We start from the raw sequence: 26,966 nt of genomic DNA, 5'->3' as shown, positions 1-26,966 counted from the left end.
TTCATTAAAACTAAAAACTACTATTTATGAATAAATATCTTTAAGAATTCCAGTCAGTGGCAGAGTAGGTAAATGCTGTGTTCACTTCCTGTAAGACATCAAATTACAACTAAACTACAGAACCGCCTGAAATCTAGCTGAACAGAAGTCCTATAACTAAGATATGTAGAAGCCATGTCGAGATTGGTAGGAAGGGTGGAGAGATGCTGAATGGGCGGCTTCACGCCCATATGTAGCAGTTAAAAACTGGGAGGGATATTTTGGCTGCAGAGGTTCCCCCAAAGGAGACAGGAGTCTCAGCCTCACATCAGGTTTCCAAGCCCAGGGTTCTAGTGCTGGAAAGAGAAGTCCCCATAACTTCTGGCTGTTAAAACCAGGGGAGGTGCTCGCTTCAGCAGCACATACGCTAAAATTGGAATGATACAGAGAAGATTAGCATGGCCCTTGTGCAGGAATGATATGCAAATTTGTGAAGCATTCCATATTTTTTAAAAAATAAAAAACAAACAAACAAATAATAAAACCAGCGGGGGTTTGGTCTGAGTGAGACAGAAGGTGGCTGAAGTTCCAGGGGTTCCTCTTCAAAGACCCACTCATGGAATTACGTGCTGGCCGACTCACTCACTCTGAGCTCCAGCACTGAGGCAGCAGCTAGAAAAACACTGGGGACATACAGGGAGGAAATGAATGGCTGGATTCAGGGCAAGGTGTGGAAGGGCAGCTTTCTCCCAGACCGAAGTGCTAGCATAAACCATTGTCCCTTTGCTGAACTCTCTCTCCACCTAGTGAACAGACAGAGGCCAAGCAGCATTCTAAGTCTCCATCCACCTGGCTAATGCCATATGCCCCACCCTGGTGATTCCCTGAGAGCCCACACCAACAACTTATAGGCCCACCCAAGCCACTTCCAGTGACTTTTCCATACAAATGGCCCATTTGGGATCATGTTGCAGACTTGTCTAAAATCTCTCAAAGGTTCACAAACCCAAATAAGCAGCATGTGGCTGAAGCATGCCCAATGCCTCTTGTTAAGCAGCCCAAACTAGGCATTAGTGGCTACCAACCTCAGTTCCCAGCTTAGCATTTCCCAGGCACCTCCAAGACCAACACAAGTGGCAACCATCTGCAGATCACATTGTGTCTCCTATCAATGGGCTCCACAGCAAGGCACAGGCAGCGGCTATTCTTGGCCCGCAAGAGAACCCCTCCCAAGAGGCCCCAGAACCAATACACATGATGGCCAGCTTCAAATCACACCAGAGCACTGCCTAAGCACCTCCACAAATGACACATCCAAAGGGCAGACTCAGTAGGCCCCACAGACATGCTAAAGCGAATTCTGCTCAGCACCTGCACATCAGCTATTCAACCAGTCACCAGCCAGTCCTCACAACCAATCAACCCAAGGGTCAATCCCTCACACTGATGTACAAATAGCAATAAAGGCTCAACTAAAACAGGAGGGCACATTCAAACAACACAAGGAACACACCTGGAGCACCTAGCTCAGGTGACCAGGAAGACTGTGCCACTGTGCTCCACAGCACACCTACTAATAAGGCCACTCTACTAAGACCGGGAAACATAGAAGCTCTACCAAATACATAGGAACAAACATAGGGAGGCAGCCAAAATGGGAAGACAAAGAAATATGTCCCAAATGAAAGAACAGAACAAAGCTCCAGAACAAGAACTAAACAAAATGGAGAGACGCAATCTACCAGATGCAGAGTTCAAAACACTGATTGTAAGGATGCTCATTGATCTCAGTGAGAACTCTGATGAAGAGATAAGAAACACATAAATGGAGACGGAAAACATAAACAAGTGAAATAATACGATAACTGAAATGAAGAATACACTAAAGGGAATTAACAGGAAATAAGATGAAGCAGAGGATCAAATAAGCGATTTGGAAGATAAGGTAGCAGAAAACACCCAATTTGAACAGCGACAAGAAAAAAAAAGTCCAAAATAATGGGACAGTTTAAGAGGCCACTGGGACAACATCAAGCATGCTAACATTTACACCATAGGGATACCAGAAGGGAAGAGAGAACAAGGAACTGAAAACCTATTTGAAGAAATAATGACAGAATACTTCCCTAACCTGTAGGATGAAATAAACATACAAGCCCAGGAAGTGCAGAGAGTCCCAAACAAAATGAACCATGATCTCAAAGAGGTCCACACCAAGACACATCATAATTAAAATGACAAAGCTTAAAACAAAGAGAGAATCTTAAAAGCAGCAGCAGAATATCAGCTAGTTACCAACAAGAGAGAGCCCATTGAATGTCAGCTGATTTCTCAACAGAACCTTTGCAGGCCAGAGAGATATTTTGTGCCTCGGGCACAAAATAAGGGGCACAAAATAGTCAAAGTGCTGAAAAGCAAGGATGTACAACCCAGATTACTCTACCCAGCAATGCTATTATTTAGAATTGAAGGACCGATAAAGTTTCCCAAACAAGAAAAAGCTAACAAGAGTTCATCACCACTAAGCTAGTACCGCAGAAATGTTAGAAACTTCTTTAAAAAAAAAAAAAAGATAAAAAATATGAATTGAAAATGACAATAACTACGCATCTACCAACTATTAACTTTAAATATAAGTGGATTAAATGCTTCAATCAGAATACATAGGATGGCTGAATGGAGAAGAAAACAAGACCCCCCTTACCTATACTGCCTACAAGAGACTCAACTCAGATCAAAGACATACATAGCCAGAAAGTAAAGAGATGGAAAAAGATATTTCATGAAAATGAAAATAAAACAAAAGGAAAAGAAAGAGAAAAAGGCTGGGATAGCAATAGTACACCAGACAAAACAGACTTTAAAACAAAGGCTATGAGAAGAAACAAAGAAGGACCCAGCAATTCCACTTCTGGGTATTTGTCCAAAGAAATCCAAAACATTTCTTCAAAGGGACATGTGCATCCATGTTAACTGTAGCATTATTTACAATAGCAAAGACATGGAGACAACCTGGGTGTCTATCAATAGAAGAATAGATAGAGAAGAGGTGGTACATATATATAATGGAATGTTACTCAGCCATAAGAATGAATGAAATCTTGCCATCTGTAACAAAATGGAAAGACCCAGAGGGTACTGTGCTGAGTGGAGCAAGCCAAACAGAGAAAGACAAATGTCTTATGATATGATTTACATGTGGAATCTAGAGAAAGGATAAACAAACAAAACAGAAACAGGCTTATTGAGAAAGCATTTTGATTGTGTGTGGGGGGGAGTGGGAATTGGGATACGCGAAGTGGGGGAGAGGATTAAGAGATACAAATTGGTAGTTACAAAATAGTCACAGGGATATACAGTATAGGGAATACAGTCGGTAGTATTGTAATAACTATGTATGGTGTCAGATGGCTATCAGTTTTATTGGGTGATCATTTGGTAAGTTATATACATGTCTAATCACTGTGTGTATATCAGAAACTAATATAGTTTTGTATGTCAACTGTAATTGAAAAATAAAGAAAATATTTTTTATTAAAAAATGAAAATAAATATCTTTAAGAGAATGCAAAGGCAAGTCAGACTGATACTTATAACAAACATAATTGAAAAAGACCACATATTTAACATATATACAGGCCTTCTACTATTGATTTAAAAATAGAAAGTGTCAAAGAAATTGAATATGCTCTTCACAAAAGTATAAGCTCAAGAGACCAATAAACATATAAAAAGATTCTCAAATTAACTAAGTATTAGGAAAAAGCAAATTAAAAAACCATAATGAAATACCACCACACACTCAATTGGATAATAAAAATGAAAAAGACTGACAATATCAAGTATTAGTGACAGTACTGAGCAACTGGCACACTCATATGGCATGAAAACTCATAAAATCACTCCAGAAACCAATTTAACATTATCTATCAAAGCTGAACATATAAATATTCTATGACTCAGTTATGATCCAGCTATTAGACTCCTAGTATATACCAAAAAGAAATGCATGCACATGTGTACCAAAAGATAAGTCCATGAAGGTACACAGCAGCATTATTCTTTAATGGGCCCAAACTGTAAACACTCTACATGTCCCTCCACAGTAAATGGTAAAGTGTATCTGATTCATCCAATTGGACTACTATATAGCAATGAAAATTAATACAGGGAACAGCACAAATAAATTTTAAAAATAAACTGTGACTCAGACATAGAATACATACTACGCAACTTTATTTACAGAAAGTTCAAAAACTGATAAACCAATCTATGATATTAAAAGTCAGGATAGCAACTGCCTTTTGAGAAGAAGAGAGAATGGGGACTGGAAGGAGCATGAAAGCAGTTTCTGGGGTGCTGGTATTGTCCTATGTCTAGATTTGGGAGGCTGTTATGCAATAACTGCCAATGCATTGTTCTATGAGCTGTACACTATGTACCTTGGTGTGTATAATTCATAAAACTATTTTTGCAAGTTAAAATGACCACTTAATCATCTCGACTGATGCAGGAAAAGCATTTGACAAGATTCAATCTCCTTTCATAATAAAAACAGTCAATAAACTAGGAATAGAAGGGCCCTACCTCAACATAAAGCCCACAGCTAACATCATACTCAATGATGAAAAACCGAAAGCTTTTCTTCTAAAATTCAGAGCAATGCAAGGATGTCCCCGTCTCACCACATCCATTCATAATATTGGACATAGTATTGGAAGTCCCAGCCAGAGCAATTAGGCCCCAAAAAGAAATAAAAGACATCGAAATTGGAAATGAAGATGTAAAACTATCTTTGTTCACAGACGACGTAACCTTATATTTGGAAAGACCTAAATTAAAAAAAAAAAAAAAAAACTTAAAAAAAATTCAGTAAAAAAACAAGATACAAAACCAGCATTTAACAATCAGTTGCCTTTCTATACACTAACCGAATAATCTGAAAAGAAAATTAAAAAAACAATTCTATCTATAACTACAAAAAAAAGAGTACAATATTTAGGAATAAATCTAATCAAAGAGGTGAAAGATTTGTATGCTGAAAACTACAACGTATTGCTAAAAGAAAGAAGACATTCTAAAAAGATATCCTATGTTTACAGATTGGAAAACTTAATATCATGATGATGTCCGTACTACTCTAAGCAATCTACAAGGTCAATGCAATCTCTGTCAAAAATCTAAATAGCATTTCTTGCAGAAAAAAAAAATTCATTCTAAAATTCATCTGGAATCTCAAGGGATCCTGAACAGCCCAAACCATTTTGAAAAAGAATGAAGTTGGGTGACTCAAACTTCCTGATTTCAAAACATATTACAAAGCCACAGTAATCAACACAGTGAGTGGTACTGGAATAAAGACAAATACGCCAACAGAAGAGAATAGAGAGGCCAGAAATGAACTCTCACGTATATGGTCAAATGACCTTCAACAAGAGTTCCAAAACCACTCAATGGGAAAAGGACAGTCTCTTCAACAAATGCGTGATATTCACCCGCAAAAGAAAGTAGTCTGACCCTTATCTTACAACATATATAAAAATTAAAATAGATTAAAGATCTAATTGTATGACCCAAAACTATAAAACTCCAAGAAAACAAGGAGAAAGCTTGCTAATAATTTCTTAGATATGACACTGAAAGCAAAAGCCACAAAAGCAAAAATAGACAACTGGGATTACATCAAACTTGAAAACTTTTATGCATCAGAGGACACATTCAACAGAGTGAAAAGGTAACCTACGGAACAGGAGAAAAATAGTTGCAAGACTTTGCTCCTGCTGTTACAAAATACCATAGACTGGGTGGCTTAAACAACAGATATTTCTCATAGTTCTTGATTTGGGTGCCAGCATCGTCAGATTTTTGGTGAGGGTTCTCTTCCTGGCTTGCTAAGAGCCACGTTCTTGTTCTATCTTCACATGACCTTCTTGCTCTTCTTCACATGAAGCAGCTTTGGTCTCTTCCTTTTCTTCGATTATAAGGGCACTAACCCCATCATGTAGGCTTCACTTTCATGACCTCATCTATACCTAATTGCATCCCAAAGGTCACTCCTCTTAAAACTATCACATTAGAGGTTAGGGCTTCAACATATCAATTTTGGAAGAACATATTCAGACCATACATTATTCCTTTAGCCCCTCAAAATTCATGTCCTTCTTGCATGCAAAATACCTTCATTCCAGGCCAACAAGTCTTAACTCATTTAAACATAAACTCTGAAGTCTGAAGTCTCATCTAAATCAGATTTGAATAAGTACAATTCATCCTGGGGCAAAATTCCTCTCCAGTCATGAATCTGTGAAATCAGCTAAGTTACTTGCTTCCAAAATACAATGGTGGGATAGACATTCCCATTCCAAAGCTAGAAATCAGAAGGAAGAAAGGGTGACAGGTACCAAACAAGTTCAAAACCTAGCAGGGAAATACCATTAGACCTTAAGGCTCAATAATAATCTCTTTGGTTCCACGCTCTGCCCTTTGGACCCAATGGGGTGTGGAATCACCACCAGAGACATTCCTTCAGCTTGATGGAGACCACTAAAATGGCTTTGTTGGGCAGAGGTCCAATCCTCTGAACCTTAGGTGCAGGTAGCCCTCTCCTCAAGCCTGTGTACTCTGACCTGTGGTGGCAGTGGCAGCCCTGATGACCTCTGAATCAGCTGTTGGGTCCTTCTTCCTTTTTCTTGAAGGATAATAGAGGTTCGTAGCCAGGCTTCATTCCCTTCCATTTTCTCTTTTTCCTTTAGTCCCAGCTGGCAATGTTTTTGCCAGTATAATTCCATCTCTCTTCTTGGCTTCTGCTGAGATGCTGATTAGGTCCATGGCTCACACCCACACTAATATCCTTATCAAACAGTTGGTCAGCCACACTCTTGGTGTTCTCTTCCAAACATGCATCCTCATTTTTTGCAATATGGATAAGCTGAGAATTTTCCGAATCCTTAAGTTCTGGTTCCTTTTTAGTTAACAAATCCTTCTTCAATTCATATCTCCCCTCTCACATTTTACTGTAAGTGGCCAGAAAGAACCAAGCTACTATTCAACATTTTGCTTAGAAACATCCTCAGCTAAATATCCAGTTTTACCACTCACAAGTTCTACCTTCCACCAAACACTAGAACATGAATACAACTCGGTCAAGTTCTGTCCCTTCATATTAAGGATCACCTTTTCTCTATTATCCAATAACAATGTTTCTCATTCCCATCTGAAACTTCATCAGAATGGCCTTTAGTTTTAAATCCATATTTCTACAAACATTCTGTTAATGATTATTTACATATTCTCTAAGAGAGATGTTTTCTCTCTAGCTCTTTTCTTTCTTAGCTCTCACCAGTCACCAGTTCCTTAACAGCAATCTTTGCTTTCTCTAGCATGCACATCAAAACTTTTCCAACCTCCACCCATTTCCCAGTTCTAAAGCTGCTTCCATTCCACACTTTTAGACATTTGTTATAGCAGCACTCTACATATCAGTACCAATTACAGTCTTAGCTTGGGCTGCTGGAAAAAAATATCACAGACTGGGTGGCTAAAAGAGCAGACATTTATTTCTCACAGTTTTGGAGTCTGGGAAGTCCAATATCTGGGTGCCAGTATTATCAGTTCTTGGTGAGGGCTCTCTTTTTGGCCTGCAGATGGCTATCTTCTTGTTTTACCTTCACAAAGCCAAGAGAAAGCTCTGCTCTCTTCCTCTTCTAACAAGGGCGTTAATCCACATGGGGGCTCCAACCTCACAAACGCTTCCAAACAGAAATACCTCCCAAAGGCCCTACCTCCAAATACGATCACATTGGGGGTTAGGGTTTCAACATATGAATTTGGGGTGGGGGGAGGGGGCAGCTCAGTCTATGACTCTATCAAGTTTAGAAAGAGTACTGTTTTCTCAGTCATTGCTATAATGCTGAACCTATATGAGTTTTCTTACTCATATAGTTTGCCAGTTTTTCTTCCTTAACCTCACTCATATCCATCCATTCTATCTAAATTTCTTCTATTCTAAGTATGCTGCTGTTATAATGACAATGGCCTAGATAGACCTAGAATCTAAGGTAGTTAGCTCATGATAATGGGCTTGGCCTGGGGTTTGAAACTTCAGCTCTACTTGTTTAAAAAATATGTGAGAAAATACAAAGCAGGATCCTCTTTGGATGACAGCCAAAGCACAATTGAAGGACCTATAGGAAAAGTATGTACATTTAGAATGAGAAATCCAATGTATTTTTTGGTCTTTTGATTTGCCTAAATCAATGAAACTAAAAAATATAGGACTCCATATCTGAAATCATAAAATTATTATATACTCCAAAAAGTTTTAGTAGCACACTTAAAACTAAAATTCAAGAATACCTGAAAATATACATATGAAAAAACATTAAGTAAAAATATTAAAATCTCAGTAGCAATTGCATTAAGATGGTAGAATTACGTAACAATTTTTTTTCTATTTCCTATTTTTTTTTTGTAATGTGGATAGTTATACCATTTTCATTAAAATTTTGATTTAAAAGTGGTCAGTCTTGAAGAGGCCCAGGCAACTACAGAATCACATTTGGCTTATCAACCATCTAAATACCTTTTCAGAGAAATTTCAATAAATTTTGCTTGAATTTGGACCTAATTCAAATGACTAATTTCATCTTACAAACTAATATCCTAAATTGCATTTTTCCAATTTAAACCGCTATTTCATTTTTTTAACTTTTGGATTTCCTAGCTTCTAAATTTGACATTAGATTTTTTTTTTTTAAAGCACTGAAATACTGTAGTATATTTCGTCAGATGTCACAGGACCAATCTGCAAAATCATCGTATTATTTCTATCAGAAACTAAACCAAATACTTTACAGATTTAATAATAAAATTATATTAGATCATTTTTCTCTAGACTAATGCATTCTGCAATTATCCTGTTTGATCTTAACTGTACTCCAGAAACTTGACTGTTAAAATATATGCAATTAAATGCATTATTTTAGTTCATCTTAAACTTTCATTAGGATATTAAAGGACGATTGTGCTTTTTTTTAATTTATAAAAGAAATTTGTACTTGTACAGAGAGTAAAACAGGAAAAGGATAGTAAGGATAGTGCTATCAATTTTAAATGACTGATAATACAGGAAAAAATACAACTCTTGATCATTCAAAAGACTTATGATTCATAATTCAGGCTTCTTGTTCTTTCCTCATTTCTATTTCTTTGGTCATTGGAAGTATAAAAAGAATACTTGTACAAGATTTAGTACAAAAAAAAAGTGCAACTAAGAGTATTACAATAAAAAATAAAAAAAGAAGCGGTCCTCCAGTATTGCATTTCGAGTCAGAAATACTTGGGAAATATTTTCCCATAAAATCATTTGACTAGAAAAATCTCAAGTAGCCAATTACTACAGTAAATAAATGCAGTATGAATGTATTGAAACATAGTCTTCTATACTTACCCATTACTGTTAAGATACTAAAATTTTATAACCACTTACAATTATTTTGTCTAAGTGCATATCACATTTCTCTTGCACAAAAACTTAAAAAGGAGTCATGTAAGAAATTTTTATTTTATCATGAAAAGTTTCAAATCTATGAGAAAGCTGAAATAATAAACAGTGTATACCATACACTTGCCATTTAAATTCTAAAATTAACATTTCCTTTATCACATGCATTCCTCTATCCATCTTTTAAAAAACTGCATTTCAAAGTTGCAGACAGTATAAACTGTCTGCAAAGTTCCTACTTCAGTATAAACACTTTAGGTCATCTCTCATTAACTATTATTAAATATTTATTATCTTTTTTGAAGGCAAAATTCATATGTGATTAAATGCACAAATCTTAAGTATGCCATCATGTGAGATTTCTTGAAACAAGTTCTACCATTACCAGTATCTAAGTATTTAAACTCTCACTGTTGCTCTAAGACTGTGGTTTTCAAATGTTGGCATGTATCAGAATCACTCTAGGGCTTATAAAAACAGATTGTTGGACTCCACATCTAGAGCTTCTAATTCAACAGTTATGGGGTAGGGCCCAATAACACATTTCTAATAAGTTGCCAAGTTAAGATGATGCTGGCTAATACCATGAACATACAGATGTAAAACTAACTTGTACCTAAGTATTAAGTGATAATGAAGATGTCGAGTTGATAACAGTGTAAGGTATACTTCATTCTTGAAGGCCCCATCCTAGATGTGAATACATTCTTGTTCAACTAGAAATAGATAAAAATAGTTTCCTTAAGGAGAAAAAAAAGTTCGTAAAATAATCAAGTTTAATGAGGCCTTATGATATTGCCTTTGGATATTTCAACCAAATAAATTGAGCCAAATCAACTTCCTCTTAGATTGAAACTGCTATTTCCTACAGGGTAAAAAAAAAAAAAAAAAAAGGAACTTTCAAATGTTATTGGGATATTAAACAAACATGTATAAACACATACAACATGGCGACTGTTCTAAATTTTAAAAATAGCTTTGAGATACAATTAACATATAACAAATGACATTTAAAGTGCACATACTTGATAAATTTTGACACATGCATACACTCATGAAATCATTACTATAATCAAGATAATGAACCTACCTATCATTTCCCCCCAAATTTTCCTATTTATAATCCTAGCCTTTGCATTTTTATAACTAATGATGTTCCACATGTTTTCATGGACTTATTTGCCACTCTATAGCTTTTTAGTTAAGTATCTGTTCAATATTTTGGCCCTTTTTGTTACAGGGTTGTTTTGTTTTCTTATTACTCAGTTTTGATAGTGCTTTATATATTCTGGATACCAGTTCTCTGTCAAGTTAAGTGGTTTACAAAGATTATCTCAGATGTGATTCCATAGTGCAGCAGTTAGCACGTCTGCTTTACATGCAGAAGGTCCTGGGTTCACATCCCAGTGGAGCCACGGTCCATGGGCCATGCCACCCTGAACAAGTCCAATGTCTGATCTTGGAAGCTAAGCAGGATTGGGCCTGGTTAGTACTTGGATGGGGGACTACCTAGGAAGTCCAGGTGCTGTAGGCATTTAAAAAAAAAAAAAAAGAGATTTTCTCCTAGTCTGTGGCCTGTATTTGCATTCTCTCACCAATGTTCTTTGTGAAATAGAAGTTTTAATTATGATGAAGTCCAACTTATCAATTTGTTATTTTATGGTGTTTTGGTACTATATCTAAAGAGATCTTTGTCTAGTCCAAAGTCACAAAAATTTTCTGTTTTCTACATAAAATTGTATAGTTTTAGGTTTTACATTCTACTTGTTCTATCAATTTTTGAGAGAGGGGTATTGGAGTCTCTGCTAAAATTGCATATTTTTTTTTTTGCAGTTCCATCATGTAATCTGAACCTTTCATTACATGCATGAAAATTTAGGACTATGTTCCCTTGATGAATTAATTCCTTTATTACCATAAAATGTCTCTCTTTATCTTTGATCTAATATAGTCACTCCAGCTTTTTGGGGGGATAGTGTTAGCATAGAGTAACTTTTCCAATCTTGTAACATATGTTTTTATATTTAAAGTGGGCTTCTTACAGATGTGGTATACTTGGGTCTTGATTTAAAAACAAAAATCTAATCCAATGATCTCTGCCTTTAATTATAGTGTTTAGACCATCAGTATGTAACGTGATTATTGATATGATCTCTGCCTTTAATTATAGTGTTTAGACCATCAGTATGTAACGTGATTATTGATATGGCTGGGTTTAACTCTACCATTCTACTATTTGTTTTCTATTTGTCCCATGTATTCTGCATTCCCTTTTTCTTCTTTTTCTGTTTTGTTCTGGATTATTCCTTATGATATCATTTTACTTCCCTTGTTGCTTACAAACTATAATTCTGTTTTGTTACTTTAGAGGCTGCTTTAGGGTTTATAATACGCATCTTTAACTTAACATACTTTAACTGTTCACAGTCTAACATCACCATATAAACAGTATAAGTTTAACTTACACTACTTCAGGTGTAAGTATAAGGACCTTATAATACACCTGCAATTTCTCTCCTTCCTTGTGCTATTATATTTTACTTTTACATGTTATAAACTCTACACTCATTATTTTTACGTAAAAGTCAACTGTCTTTTAAAGATATTAAACTCTTATTTACCCATGCCATCACCATTTTCAATGCTCCTCATTCTTTTCTGTAGGTCTAGGTATACATATGGTTTAATTTTCCTTCTGCTTGAAGGACTCCATTTAACATGCCTATTAGTAAAGGACCAAAGGTAATGAATTCTTTCAGCTTTTGTATGTTTGAAGAGTCTTCATTTTGCCTTTGTTTTTTGAAAGATACTTTTGCTGGGTAAAGAATCCTAGGTTGACAGTTTGTTTTAAAGATACTGCTCCATTATTGTCTAGATTATATATTGTTCCTGATGAGAAATGTTACCTTTACCTTTGTTCTGTTTTTCTTTGGTTGCTTTTAAGGTTGTTTTCCTTTTTATCACTAATTTTAAGCAATTTGATTATGATGTTCCTTGGTGCCATTTTTATTCATCTTTCCTACGCTTAACGTTTCTCGGTTTATAGTTTTTATCAAATTTGGAAAAAATTGGCCATTATTTCTTCAAATATTTTTTCAGTTCATCTTTTTAAACAATTCTCTTTTCTCTGTTTCACTGTGGATAGTTTCTATTGCTATGTCTTCATGTCCACTAATCCTTTCTTCAGCAATGTCTCACATGCCATTAACCTCATCCAATGTGTTTTGACACTGTAATTTTGACTGTAATTACAGTCATCATTGTTTAAAAGTTCTTGACCATTTAATTCATCACATTAGCATCTAGGTTCACAACAGAAGGATTTGAATTCCTACTGGTTACTATAACTTCTCCATATTTAACATTTTTCCTTCATTAACTCCTTCCAAATAGAGAATTTTATCATAAGAAAACCAAGAAACATTTCTGTATTTTCCATGAGAAAAAAAGATTTGTCTGTAGAACTCAGTAGTTAATGTTCTCATTTCCGAGGTAATCGAATTCTTTGTTTATAAACCTACAACTATGCCTGCGTTAAAAACTGCCTAAACATGCTCATATTCCGTCATCGTAGTTTTAAAAAAAATCTTCCTATTTACTTTGTCTTCATCTTAAGCTGCTGACGTTTCTCCTGAAATGTACCAATAACTTTCTTAAAATATTAGGTTCTAATATTAAAAGAGGGGACCAAAATATCCAGGTATATGGATATACTAATATCCAGGTATATGTTTTATACTTGAAGAAGAAAATCACTTTGATATCAGAAATTCAGAAAATAAAGTACACTAGAATCGTCTTGGAGGGCAGGTATGGTTATAAAGGTTGAGAATCACTAGTCTGTAATTCTCACTTCTTTAACTCACTATAACATAGCTTTAGACACAATACTATACTGAAATTGCTATTTTAAAAAGCACCAATGACTTCAGACACCAACTGGGAAGCTTCTTCTGCAAGTAAAAGGAAGGGTTATTAAAAATTACCCAGAGAAAAGAGACATAAATCAAGGCTGTCCAACTAGCAGGTACAGTTCTAACAAGGGCTAATCATAATCACCAATATAAACCCTCTCATGTTTTATTATTTTTGTTACATCACAAAAGTTATATGTTTTATACAGTACTTAAAAACATACAGACAGACATCATTTTTAACTCTGCCTCCTGCCTCCAAATCTAACTTCCACTTCTACAGCTACCCAAGTAAGTACAACTTCTCTGTACTTACTTGGTATATGAGATATTCTGACAGTGGTTGTTACATAAATGAAATCATAAGTACTGGCAAAATGTCTTGCTTTTTCATGTAAAATATCTTAAGATTTTCCTAAAGAAGCACATTTGTATCTACTTCATTCTTTTTCATGGCTACCTAATATTATACTGTAAAAGCTTCCATTTTTCTTCATACATTAACTCCTCTGCAAGGAATAACCACGCAACACTCTCTATGAACCTATCATAGTATTTCTGTATTATGGACATATAGAAATGAAACTTCTGGTTCAGAAGTATGCACTTCTAAAAATTAAAGATACTGCCAAAATTTTCTCCTAAAAAGATGAAGCTAATTATATACACTTCAATAGTTTGCGTGCCTACTTTCCATTTTGACACTTACTAATGTAAAGTTATCCAAATTCTGCCAATTTTATCAGTAAAGATTTTTTAAAAATCAAAGCTTATTGATGTTTTAATTGTAACTTCTGAGATTACTGGTGTGGTTGAGTATCTCTTCAATATTTTATTGGCTAGATTTCTACTTTTATAAATTTGTTGCTTACATTTTTTCTCATTTTCCACCAGGCTGTCTTTTCAACACTGATTTGTAGGCACACTTTGTATACTTTGAATATTAACTTTGTCTATTACATGTCAAATAGTTAATCCCAATCTACTGCTTGCTTTTTTTCATGACACCTAAGTTTGCTGTCTCACCTGAAAAGGCTTTCTCTGACCCACACATATCAGCCAATTCTAAGGCCAGATCCTATTATTACCCCTCTCTAAAGTGAAGAAACTAAGATTCACGGAGGTAAAGTAACACGTTCATATTTACATACAGCCAATAAGGGGAAAAAATCAACAAATAAACCTATATACATCTAACGTAAAATATATGCTCTTTATACTACAAAGTTGAAAAGTGGTGGGAAATGGATATAGTCACAGGATATCAATAGAGTATAGACTCTGAAATAGAGACTGAAGACATAATTGATGCAGCTGAAATTGTCATGTGATTTTAATTTCTAAAATTAAGCGATGATTTGAATAAATTCATATTTTTTTAAATATTTGCCTGGAAGCAGTCTGCAAAATGGATTAGAAAGACAGTTATGCCTATAATTGTATTAGTCATATAAATAAAATTGTTAAAAAACAAATAAAATTGTTAGCATACTATGAAACTTGAGGAATAACAGTTTACCTACTAATAAAACAAATAAAATTGTTAGCATACTATGAAACTTGAGGAATAACAGTTTACCTACTAATCTGAAGTATCGGAAATAGCTGGTCCTAACACTTATGAAAGAAACAAAAAAGGTACTTCATAAACTATTAACTAAAATGTGAGAAAAAAACCACATATTGCAAATGAAAATATTACATGGAAAAAAATCAAGTCTTAACAAAACTATAATTGAGAATGGCAAACAAAAAAATCTAGAAAATGTAAACATTGAAATCAGTGATTATAAATTATGTTTTCACTTTTCTTTTTATTTAAGCAAATATTAAGAAAAATTGATTTTGAAATAGATGAAATTACTTACTGAAGTTAAATCTCAAAAGTAGTTGTTATATATGACACCTATTTCTGCAAAAGAAAAATCTTAACTGTGCTTTAAAATGTACTTAAGTAACTGCTTAGACTGCTCCCCACCCCCCTTAAACAAGCAGGAAGATTCCATGCCCCACACTGGGGAGTTAGATAACGAAGAAATCACCTAAATTTTAAAAATTATCCTGGTCAAATATATCTTAAAATGTGACTTCTGAAGAAGAAAACAGAAAACAGTACCTTTCAGACATTTCTAATAGAGGCTGATTAACACAATTTATCAAATTTAGATAACTTTTACACCAAGGTTTATTTCAAAGTGTACATATCATTCTTATTTTGTATTTCTAACAACTAGAACATAAGAGATCTCAAGAAGTGAGGGAGGAAGGTAGACATGGAAGTCAATCAGAAGTAATAGTTTCATCTGTAAAACGAGAGTGCTACCACATATCTGGCAGGTCTGTTTAAGATTTAAGGAATAACCAGAGCCTAAAACTACAGGGCCCAAAATCCAGTCAGAGTTCAATGAATGGATCTTCTTACTATAGATACGGAAATAGTTTCTACTTGAAAAAAGAAAACCATAAGGAATTCACTTTTGCATATTTTTAACTCCATTTTGGAAAGAATACCTGAAGCTGCTTGGAATTGATTAGTATTGCTAGCAAAAAGAACAGAGGCATTGGATAGGGACTACACTGAAAGGTTAATAAGAATGAAAGAAAGCTCCTATATGCATTCTCTATGCCAAGAAAGCAGTCAAAACTTCTGAGTAAACCAAATGTTTATTGCAAGCACATTTACATAACTTTGGAGGATACAACTTGAATTCATGATTTCTGGTCTTACTACAAAAAGGCAGCGTTGCTTTCAACAAATCAACATAAGCAGTATTAATATAAGCACTTATATGGTACTTTAATGTTTTCAAATTTTCCAACATTTCTTTTGGTGCTCAAAATATATTTGTGGAGAAAACAGGATAGATGTTATTCTCCATTTTAAGGATTTGGAACCTAAGACTGAAAACACCAACCTGAGATCATATGACTAATACAAGTGAAGTTAGAACTAACAGTCAAGGTATTTTATCTATCTAGGAAATGGAAACAGCTAGAATAATGAAGCTGTTTCAAGCACTGACAAAAGGGTGGGGGGTAAGGACAATGAATTGTAAATTAAAAAAAAAAAGTTTTATTAGGTAGCAACTTATGAAGGCTAACATTTAGTTCAAAAGGTTTGTACTGCCTTAAAACTTAAGACAGTATATACGTTTGCAAAGTATGGAAAATGCTAGTATAAATAAAAATATAGCTAACTTAAGTTTTGGGGTTTTAATTGGTTTTATGCTTTTAAACGGAAAAAAAAAAAATACTGATTTCACCCAAGCAGCTCTCCATCCTACACATCTTTACTTTTTCCAGCACCTAATACTATCCCTGATACACAGAATGTATTTACTAATGCCTGCTGAATGAAGGAATGTTCTTATGCTATATTCTTGCTTTCTGGATAACATAAAACAGAGTAACCCTAACTGACTGATTCATACAACCATAACCAGAGACACCACTATTCACCTGATAATGGTACATGAAACACAATGTGCTGAAGAGAACTGCCTTAGAAATATACATTTATAAATACAGAAATTTTGAAGAGATATTTTATATAAATCAATTTTCAGAATAACTGATACTTGCCCTTTAAATCATCGAAACTTATCTTTAAACAATCTTAATGGAAATATTTTAAGAGAGATTTCTAGGTCTTTTTTCTCTACTTTAATCTGCACACAATATCATCTTTTCTTGATGACTCAAGCTTATCACTGTAAATATCAATAATTAAACTGTTCTGTATAAACAGTGACTCCTTGGAGTTATTGAGGGATGTCCAATTGTTTTGTCTCTTTACTTACCCATCCTAGAAAACTTTTAAAAACCAGGTTTCCTACTGTCTGCTTCCCTGTTGTTACTTACAGGCCACCAGTACCCTAGAGCTAAGGTTTCTAAAATGCCAGTTGTAACTTAAAATATGTAAAGCCAGAACAGACAGTTGATAATCATATACAAATTCTAAATCCAGCTTCGGTGTACTGATTTTCACTGCTCTACGGCCTGGCTCAAAAGCTTTTCTTCTTTCACTTCCTAGTTCTGAGACCTAGCCTGGGCTGTTGCTACAAGTGTGGCCACAAAATAACAATTACAATATTATTTACTTCTACATGTTATTTTTACTATAACATAGAGAAAAATATAAGTGACAGTCATAACAAAACACATCAACCATGTACAAAAATGATATAAGGAGCCTCACATTATGTGCTATATGGTCAATTACCTAGCCAATTATTAGACAGTAGTCAAACTAGGCCCAGTGGCCAAATCCTGCCCAAAGCTGGCCTATTTGTTTGGCCCTTGAACCAAGAATGCTTTTTATATTTTTAAAAGATTGAAAAAAATTAAAAAATTAAAAATTAAATTCAACAGAGACTCTCAGCGGCCCATGAGGCCTACAGTATTTACTATCTGGCACAATACAGAAAAAGTCTGCCAAGCCCTGATCTAAGCTATAATAAACAAACACATATAAAACATGTAAGCAATCCTTTATAAAGCTTAAGCTATGAATATGTCAAAGTAGATATATAGTTCTTTCAATGATGGGTTCATAATGATACAGCCAACCTATCTTGTTCAGCCCTGCCTATTTCTCTCTTGACTGTGCCCCTAAAGCTTAGCCAAAATCTCAAAGGAACCTTTCTTTCTTCCTCCTAATACTTGTCCTTGGATGCTCTCAGAATGTCTCCTTGCTACTACTTCCAGCTCTGTCTGTCATTCTTTTTGGAATGTCTTTCCTTTTGCTATCTAAATCTTTCCTAAGCTTCAAGTCTGACTTTCCCCAAATGCCTCAGGATTGTTCTAGCCCTTAGTGGCCTTGCTTTCCTTTAAATTACAGTCCTCGCCACACAATTTAATAATACCATCTTATTTTTTCCTAATGATTTCCTGTGTGTTAGCCTAGTATTACCAACTAGTTGGTAAACTGAAGGAAGCACATCATCACACTGCTTTTGTCTGTATCCCCACTTTAACAGTTCACCATCCTCTAAAATACTCTGAAATAAACTGAGAACTAAAAAGTGAAAAAAATTATAAAAGCTCATAATACATGTAAAAAAAAATTCACATTTCAACACTATTGGCCATTCATTTCTTTTTAACAAGTAGCTCTTGACACTGATATCCATACGGGCCATTTTTTTCTTTTTCTGCAATGTCATAAACTGAAGAACTAAAAGATCCAATGGAATAGACATGCACAGTATTCTAAATCTTTGGATTTACAATATTGTAAATTTATTTGAAGTCTGCTAGAAATTGCTAAGAATAAAAAAAGAAAAATTTACCTTTTGATTACCTGGCTAATAAAATTGGAAATCATGTGCATATCCCTAAATTACTCTCAAAGACACCACCTAGACCCATTTTCATTAAAAAGTCACCAAAGCATTAAAATAGACTCTTTAGGTTACTTCATTAAATAGTATTTTAAAAATATGAGCACAATATAAAGTCCACAAGCTTTGGATGTATAAACAAAAAACTACAAATATTTTTGAAGAAGCATAAATATTACTCGAGTCTAAACTAAAAACAGATAAATTATAAATTAAATGTTCTTCACCTAAGTAAAGCTACAAAATACAATGAGAATATTAATCATGCATCCCTTCTTTTTTTTCTGGGTTTTACATGTGTTTTAGTTCTGACCTATGCCTAGCTTATCAGAGAAGAGAAAGAAATTTTTTATTTAGAAATAAAATACGCTTTATACTGTAAAAATTTCACAAAACAATTATTAAATGCACGGTAAAATAAATCAGCTCTCAATTACTCTTCTATGAAGTGATGACACAGATGACATCAAAAGGTAATCCTAGAATCAGTTTTTAATAAAAATATAGTTAACTTAAGTTTTGGGGTTTTAATTGGTTTTATGCTTTTAAACGGAAAAAAAAAAAATACTGATTTCACCCAAGCAGCTCTCCATCCTACACATCTTTACTTTTTCCAGCACCTAATACTATCCCTGATACACAGAATGTATTTACTAATGCCTGCTGAATGAAGGAATGTTCTTATGCTATATTCTTGCTTTCTGGATAACATAAAACAGAGTAACCCTAACTGACTGATTCATACAACCATAACCAGAGACACCACTATTCACCTGATAATGGTACATGAAACACAATGTACTGAAGAGAACTGCCTTAGAAATATACATTTATAAATACAGAAATTTTGAAGAGATATTTTATATAAATCAATTTTCAGAATAACTGATACTTGCCCTTTAAATCATCGAAACTTATCTTTAAACAATCTTAATGGAAATATTTTAAGAGAGATTTCTAGGTCTTTTTTCTCTACTTTAATCTGCAGACAATATCATCTTTTCTTGATGACTCAAGCTTATCACTGTAAATATCAATAATTAAACTGTTCTGTATAAACAGTGACTCCTTGGAGTTATTGAGGGATGTCCAATTGTTTTGTCTCTTTACTTACCCATCCTAGAAAACTTTTAAAAACCAGGTTTCCTACTGTCTGCTTCCCTGTTGTTACTTACAGGCCACCAGTACCCTAGAGCTAAGGTTTCTAAAATGCCAGTTGTAATTTAAAATATGTAAAGCCAGAACAGACAATTGATAATCATATACAAATTCTAAATCCAGCTTCGGTGTACTGATTTTCACTGCTCTACGGCCTGGCTCAAAAGCTTTTCTTCTTTCACTTCCTAGTTCTGAGACCTAGCCTGGGCTGTTGCTACAAGTGTGGCCACAAAATAACAATTACAATATTATTTACTTCTACATGTTATTTTTACTATAACATAGAGAAAAATATAAGTGACAGTCATAACAAAACACATCAACCATGTACAAAAATGATATAAGGAGCCTCACATTATGTGCTATATGGTCAATTACCTAGCCAATTATTAGACAGTAGTCAAACTAGGCCCAGTGGCCAAATCCTGCCCAAAGCTGGCCTATTTGTTTGGCCCTTGAACCAAGAATGCTTTTTATATTTTTAAAAGATTGAAAAAAATTAAAAAATTAAAAATTAAATTCAACAGAGACTCTCAGCGGCCCATGAGGCCTACAGTATTTACTATCTGGCACAATACAGAAAAAGTCTGCCAAGCCCTGATCTAAGCTATAATAAACAAACACATATAAAACATGTAAGCAATCCTTTATAAAGCTTAAGCTATGAATATGTCAAAGTAGATATATAGTTCTTTCAATGATGGGTTCATAATGATACAGCCAACCTATCTTGTTCAGCCCTGCCTATTTCTCTCTTGACTGTGCCCCTAAAGCTTAGCCAAAATCTCAAAGGAACCTTTCTTTCTTCCTCCTAATACTTGTCCTTGGATGCTCTCAGAATGTCTCCTTGCTACTACTTCCAGCTCTGTCTGTCATTCTTTTTGGAATGTCTTTCCTTTTGCTATCTAAATCTTTCCTAAGCTTCAAGTCTGACTTTCCCCAAATGCCTCAGGATTGTTCTAGCCCTTAGTGGCCTTGCTTTCCTTTAAATTACAGTCCTCGCCACACAATTTAATAATACCATCTTATTTTTTCCTAATGATTTCCTGTGTGTTAGCCTAGTATTACCAACTAGTTGGTAAACTGAAGGAAGCACATCATCACACTGCTTTTGTCTGTATCCCCACTTTAACAGTTCACCATCCTCTAAAATACTCTGAAATAAACTGAGAACTAAAAAGTGAAAAAAATTATAAAAGCTCATAATACATGTAAAAAAAAATTCACATTTCAACACTATTGGCCATTCATTTCTTTTTAACAAGTAGCTCTTGACACTGATATCCATACGGGCCATTTTTTTCTTTTTCTGCAATGTCATAAACTGAAGAACTAAAAGATCCAATGGAATAGACATGCACAGTATTCTAAATCTTTGGATTTACAATATTGTAAATTTATTTGAAGTCTGCTAGAAATTGCTAAGAATAAAAAAAGAAAAATTTACCTTTTGATTACCTGGCTAATAAAATTGGAAATCATGTGCATATCCCTAAATTACTCTCAAAGACACCACCTAGACCCATTTTCATTAAAAAGTCACCAAAAGCATTAAAATAGACTCTTTAGGTTACTTCATTAAATAGTATTTTAAAAATATGAGCACAATATAAAGTGCACAAGCTTTGGATGTATAAACAAAAAACTACAAATATTTTTGAAGAAGCATAAATATTACTCGAGTCTAAACTAAAAACAGATAAATTATAAATTAAATGTTCTTCACCTAAGTAAAGCTACAAAATACAATGAGAATATTAATCATGCATCCCTTCTTTTTTTTCTGGGTTTTACATGTGTTTTAGTTCTGACCTATGCCTAGCTTATCAGAGAAGAGAAAGAAATTTTTTATTTAGAAATAAAATATGCTTTATACTGTAAAAATTTCACAAAACAATTATTAAATGCACGGTAAAATAAATCAGCTCTCAATTACTCTTCTATGAAGTGATGACACAGATGACATCAAAAGGTAATCCTAGAATCAGTTTTTTTCGAAGCTGTATCATTAATTTCGGAAAAGCAAATTACCCTCATAATTCTGTTTGACTGAAGCCAGAGTTAACTAGAAGTTTATTCTTCCTGAACGTTAAATGATTTTGAGGATTCAGACAAAGAGAAAAAGAGGGAGTTAATTCAGAAGCATACAGGTGGCTAAAGGCAGCCAGCCTGGAATTAAAAATTTTCAGTTAACCTACACAAGAAAACTGAAAGATGATCTATGCAAGGAAAGAAGAAAATATAGTAAAATTTACTCTGGTAGTGCTTACGTTTTTAAATATGAAATTATTCATAAAAATTATAACAGGATTTTTTTTCTTGTCAAGTCATCATCCCTTCTTCCCACTAACTCGTATTATTAGTATTGGCAAGAATTATCAGTGGGCTAAAAAGCTGAAAGCAAAATTTTAAGTTGTGCTGTAAAAGATAGGTTAGAAATCCTTTTTATCACTGTTTTCTGTTGAAGTCCACCATCTCAGTGGGTACTCTATCTCATGTGAGAAAAATCTATTCAACCAAGAAAATATCAAAAATGACTAATTTTTCTTGAATATTTTAGGTGTTTTAAACAAAACGTACACAATGGCAAGAACTACGGATTTAGCAAATATATGAAAACTAAATATTTGTCTAAACACAAAACTGTAGCCACAAAACTCAATTAGTTTCTGCCTAACATATGGCTCTAACTCGTAAGTGGCATATGTTTAGCACTAGTGCTGGTAAGCGCATGGTGATAAAATATTATAATAACAGCTCAACTGCTATTTCATTCTTATAACACAAATAAACACACACCAACTTTGGTTTCAAGAACTAAAAACACAGACCACAGTTAAGAAGCAAAATAATTATGTTGCTCAGTTTTAAAAGTCCACAGTGAACACATACATAAGGATTATACTGTAAAAAAAATCTTGTCAGCCTGTTATTCTTAGTTAATAGATGCTCAGACACGAAGGTGTCCAAAGGAACTTAAATAAAATTTCAAAAGGAAAATCTCTAATTCACGATTCTTAGCACCTCAGCAACCATTACACATCCCCTCCCCCGACAAAAAAAGAAAATATCCCAAGGCTTTTAACGCTAACAGTTCAATAAAAGAACGATGAACAATTACATTAATTAAAACAGCTGCCGCAGTACCCGCGATTTTATGACTAAATTATTTGTTCATTTTCCTTTACCTATGCATGAAATCCCTTCACAGCCTTGTCAAAAGTTCAAAGATTCAGGCTGTTAAAATAGGGCGAGGGCTGCAGCCTCGAGTCACCCTCCTGACTGAACAGGTGGTTAACTCCTCCGAGGAGAGGGAAGGACAGGTACTGCCACCAGCGCGACAGAATCAAACACGCAAGGGCGGGTTTTCGAGGTTTTAACCCCAAGATGAGCGGGGAAAACTCTCTTCAGAAAAGCGTTTCAAGTTCGGCGGCTGCCGGGCGCCAAAGCCGAAGGCGCCGCGGCCGCTCGACGATTCCTTCCAGAGGGCTCCGCTCCCGACCCCCGCGCCTCCGAGCGGCGCTGCTCGCCGCGAGCCCGCGGCCCCGGAGGCTGTGGGAGGGCCGCCCGCGCCCCCGCGCCGCCGCCTCGGGCGGGTGGCCGGGCCGCGCCCCCGCTATCGCCTGGCGGTGAGACTCAGGCCTGGCAGGTGCCCCGCTAGTGGTCGCGTCGCGTCCCCGGCCCCACTCCCCTCGGCCCCCGGCGCGCCTGCGGAACGGAGGGAGCCGGGCCCTCGACGGGCCGGAGCCCCACTCGGCGCCCCGGGCCCCCGGCCCCCAGCTCCGACCCCACGGCCCCAGCCTAACGGTTTCCGTGGCGCCGGCTAAGGGGCGGGACGCAACAGGGACGGCGGGGTCTCCCCCACCTTTCCCGAAGCGAGCGCCCGCGCCTCACCTCACAGTCACGCCGCTCTGGGGCGGAGGGAGGCGGCTACCCTGGCGCCTCTTCTTCGGGTTCCTGATCGTTCTCGCTCTACCTTGGCGGCAGAGCCGGCTCTCGGGGCCGCCGCGGCCGCCGGCGCACTGACTCTTAGGGTGGTTTCCCGGCAGTGACGGCGCCGCCTCAGCCCCGCTCTTCGCTCCCTCTCCGCGTAGCTCCCGCTTTCTGTTTCACCCGAGGGACCACGAACGCTGCCGCCGCCATGCTTACTACGGAGCCGGGAGGAGGAGCCCGGAGTCGGCGCGCCGAGTGCGGCTGCGCGAGCCTCGCCGACGGCGCCCCCGCCGGCCCGACTCCGCGTTCCCGCGTCCGCGCCCCCTTCCCCAAAGCTCTTTCCCGGGTGCGCGAGTCGCTCGCGGAGCCAGCGGCGCGTGGCGTCCGAGCTCCCCTCACCGCTCCCGGGGCGCCCACCGCCCTCTGGGGCTGCGGGCTCTCTCCCGGGGCCCGGCTGCGCCTGGTTCGTCGTAGCCTCCGCCGCGGCCAGGCTGCGAGCCACGCTACGAGCCACGCTACGGAAATGTGGAGTTAATTGACGTTCCTACGGCCACAGACTTCTCAGACCACTTTGTAAAATTCCCCTCACCCCGGGACGCACCGGGTCAAACTCTCTGCGAAAGCAGAACTCAACGCGAGGCAGGTGCCATTAGACACTCCCCCACGGAACAGGAAGCCAACCGAAGTGGGCTTGGGTGTTTTCAGTCCTGATCACTGGAGTTCGGGACCTCTCTAGCAAGCAGAAGTATTTAGATATTTACTTCAGTTAAAAACGTGGGGGTTAGTTTCTTGGGTTCTTCCCCAGTCAAATCGCGTGGAAACCCATTACCTTAATTTGTACAACAGCACGAAGACAAGTGAACGCAGCGGAGTTCCTTAAACCGCCAGCAACTGGGGCGCTGCGATATTGCCTGAGGCTGGCCAGGGCTGCGTACTAATGCCGTTTCCACTGGAGGACTTGGGAAGGGGGCGTCCTTGGGACTGGGAGTCCAACCCAGTAATTGTCCCTTCAAAAGCAATGATGAGTGTAGCCCGGATCCATGTTCGCGCTTTATTTCAGTTTATTAAATGAATAAATTGCTGCCTTTTAAAATAGTATTTTCATTTTAACCGTTTCACAGAAGTCGTTTTAAAATGTACTCATTCCTTGCATTCTTAAAGAATACAATGGTTAAGGGAATCCTTTGTTGATGAATGACCACCAAATGTGATAGCTTGGCCATGCCCGGAAGTCCCAGGAGATTGTTGAGGTATATAGGATCCCTACTTCAGTGATCTCTTTTTTTCCTTTTGGAATGTACTCATCACCTTTTCCAATATCTGTCACTGCTTCTCATCTCATCTGCTTCTTTATCCGCTCTGATCCTTCCTCTCATCGTTTCTATTTTGCTGTTTATTTCTTACTCTTTTCTCCTTTCTTGACTACTTTTTTCTATGGCTCTAGTTGACGATTGATCAGATGTTTATTCCTACAGCCAGCTAATGAGAGAATTTTTTCTTCCCATTTCTAAAGAGGACAGTGACTCTATAGCAAGTGGTATCTTGAGATATTTTCATTGTTGTTCACTATCAAAACTTCTGTCCCTGTGAGGTGTTCCTTTTCTTTTTAAAATTTGTTTTTAATTATAGTTGATATAAAATATATTAGTTTCAGGTGTATAACATAATGATTCAACATTTATATTCCTTATGAAATGATCGCAACAGTAAGTCTAGTAACCACCTGTCACTGTACATAGCTATTATGATATTGTCAACTCTATTCTCTATCCTGTATATTACATCCTTTTGACATAACTGGAAGTTTGTACTTCTTAATCCCTTTCCCCTTTAGGTATTTTCTTTTTTTGACTTCCAGATTTGGCCCTCTTCCAGACAAAATTGCTGGAAAACTGTACTCTGAATAACTAAAGCATAACTTTATATTGTTTTAAAATATGGGGATTTGTCAGAACGTGGCCAAGTTGGGTAGCTTTTCCATGTTGCTGCCCCGGCCCTATTTGGTCTGTGACAGGTTTCCAAACCTGACTCTGTGCTAGTAATTTCCAAAGCTTCCTACTTGGGAGCTTCTATAAAAGAGAGAATTTTGTAATCCACTCCTCAAGATTTTGATTCCTTTGTGTGTGTCGGGTGTAGGCCCAAAAATGGCATTAAAAAAAACCCTATATTTTTAAAAAGTATGTTTTGGCATAACTACATGTGTAGGTGCAACGATGGAAGGACAGCTATTTTGAAGGGGTCTAAGACATAATTCAGGAATATTATTGAAGTAGACCTAGAGATTATAGGCAATAATATGCAATGCTGTAAGACTGAGTCGATTGAGGATGAGGAATTTATGTTTTTTTTGAGAGAATGAATCACACATGTAACCTTAGCGTAGGCACCAGTATGAATTTTCTGGGAATCCAGAGAGGAACAAGAATTTACTTCGGCTATGAACAAGTCACTTTTCGGTGCTTCATTTTTCTTATCAGTTAAATAAGGGTCATTTTCAGTCCTCACCTTTCTTGAGCTTTCAACAATACTTAACACTTTGACCACTTATTTCCTTGAATATTTCTTTTTTCTTTTGGCACTATACTTTCTTTTTGCCTACATTTCTGAGTACTGCTTCTCTACTTTCTCTGCAGATTTTTTCTCTCCCTAGTTATTAAATATAGGAGTACCTCACAATTCATTTAGATTCTTTTCCATTTTCATTATAATCTCTTGGCCTAAACATCATCACCGACACCAATGGCTTTAGTTACAATCTATAGGCAGGTGATTTTCCCATATGTGTCTCTAGCCCAGGCCCTTTGCCTAAATTCTAAATCTGATACCAACTGCTTCATTGACATGTTTACTTAATGCCTTAAAGTTACACAGTTTAGTCCAACTGAATTCATAAACTCTTTGTTTTCCTTTCCCCTCATCTAACCAATTGTTCAAATCAAACATGTAATAGATATCCCTGATATCTCCCTGACCCTCAATCCCCATATTCCTTGCAGTACCAAATCCTGGCAATTTTATCTTCCAAATCTCTCAAACAGGTCTACTTTGGTTTTTTTTTTTTTAAACCCAGTGACATTTATTTAATCATTCCTCCAACATTGGTTGCATGTGTACCTCTGACCTTGCATGAGTCACTTC

The 26,966-nt window shown here is 36.5% G+C and overlaps 1 protein-coding gene and 1 non-coding gene across 2 annotated transcripts in view; one reads left to right on the top strand and one right to left on the bottom strand.

Annotated features, from left to right (window-relative positions):
- FNDC3A (fibronectin type III domain containing 3A) overlaps nucleotides 1-23,855 on the bottom strand; it is a 196,842-nt gene extending 172,987 nt beyond the window's left edge. The window contains exon 1 of the mRNA XM_011370296.2: nucleotides 23,790-23,855. The gene's annotated coding sequence lies outside the window, so the exon portion shown is untranslated. The remainder of the gene's footprint in view (nucleotides 1-23,789) is intronic.
- Nucleotides 383-489, top strand: LOC111745858. Its single transcript, XR_002782826.1, has one exon. It is a non-coding gene; the product is annotated as a U6 spliceosomal RNA (small nuclear RNA).
- Nucleotides 23,856-26,966: the final 3,111 nt, after the last annotated feature.

Source organism: Pteropus vampyrus, unplaced genomic scaffold (genome assembly GCF_000151845.1).
Source record: "Pteropus vampyrus isolate Shadow unplaced genomic scaffold, Pvam_2.0 Scaffold167, whole genome shotgun sequence".
Taxonomy (NCBI): domain Eukaryota; kingdom Metazoa; phylum Chordata; class Mammalia; order Chiroptera; family Pteropodidae; genus Pteropus; species Pteropus vampyrus.
Note: the sequence above shows the minus strand (reverse complement) of the source record. Positions and strands in the feature narration are given on the sequence as shown.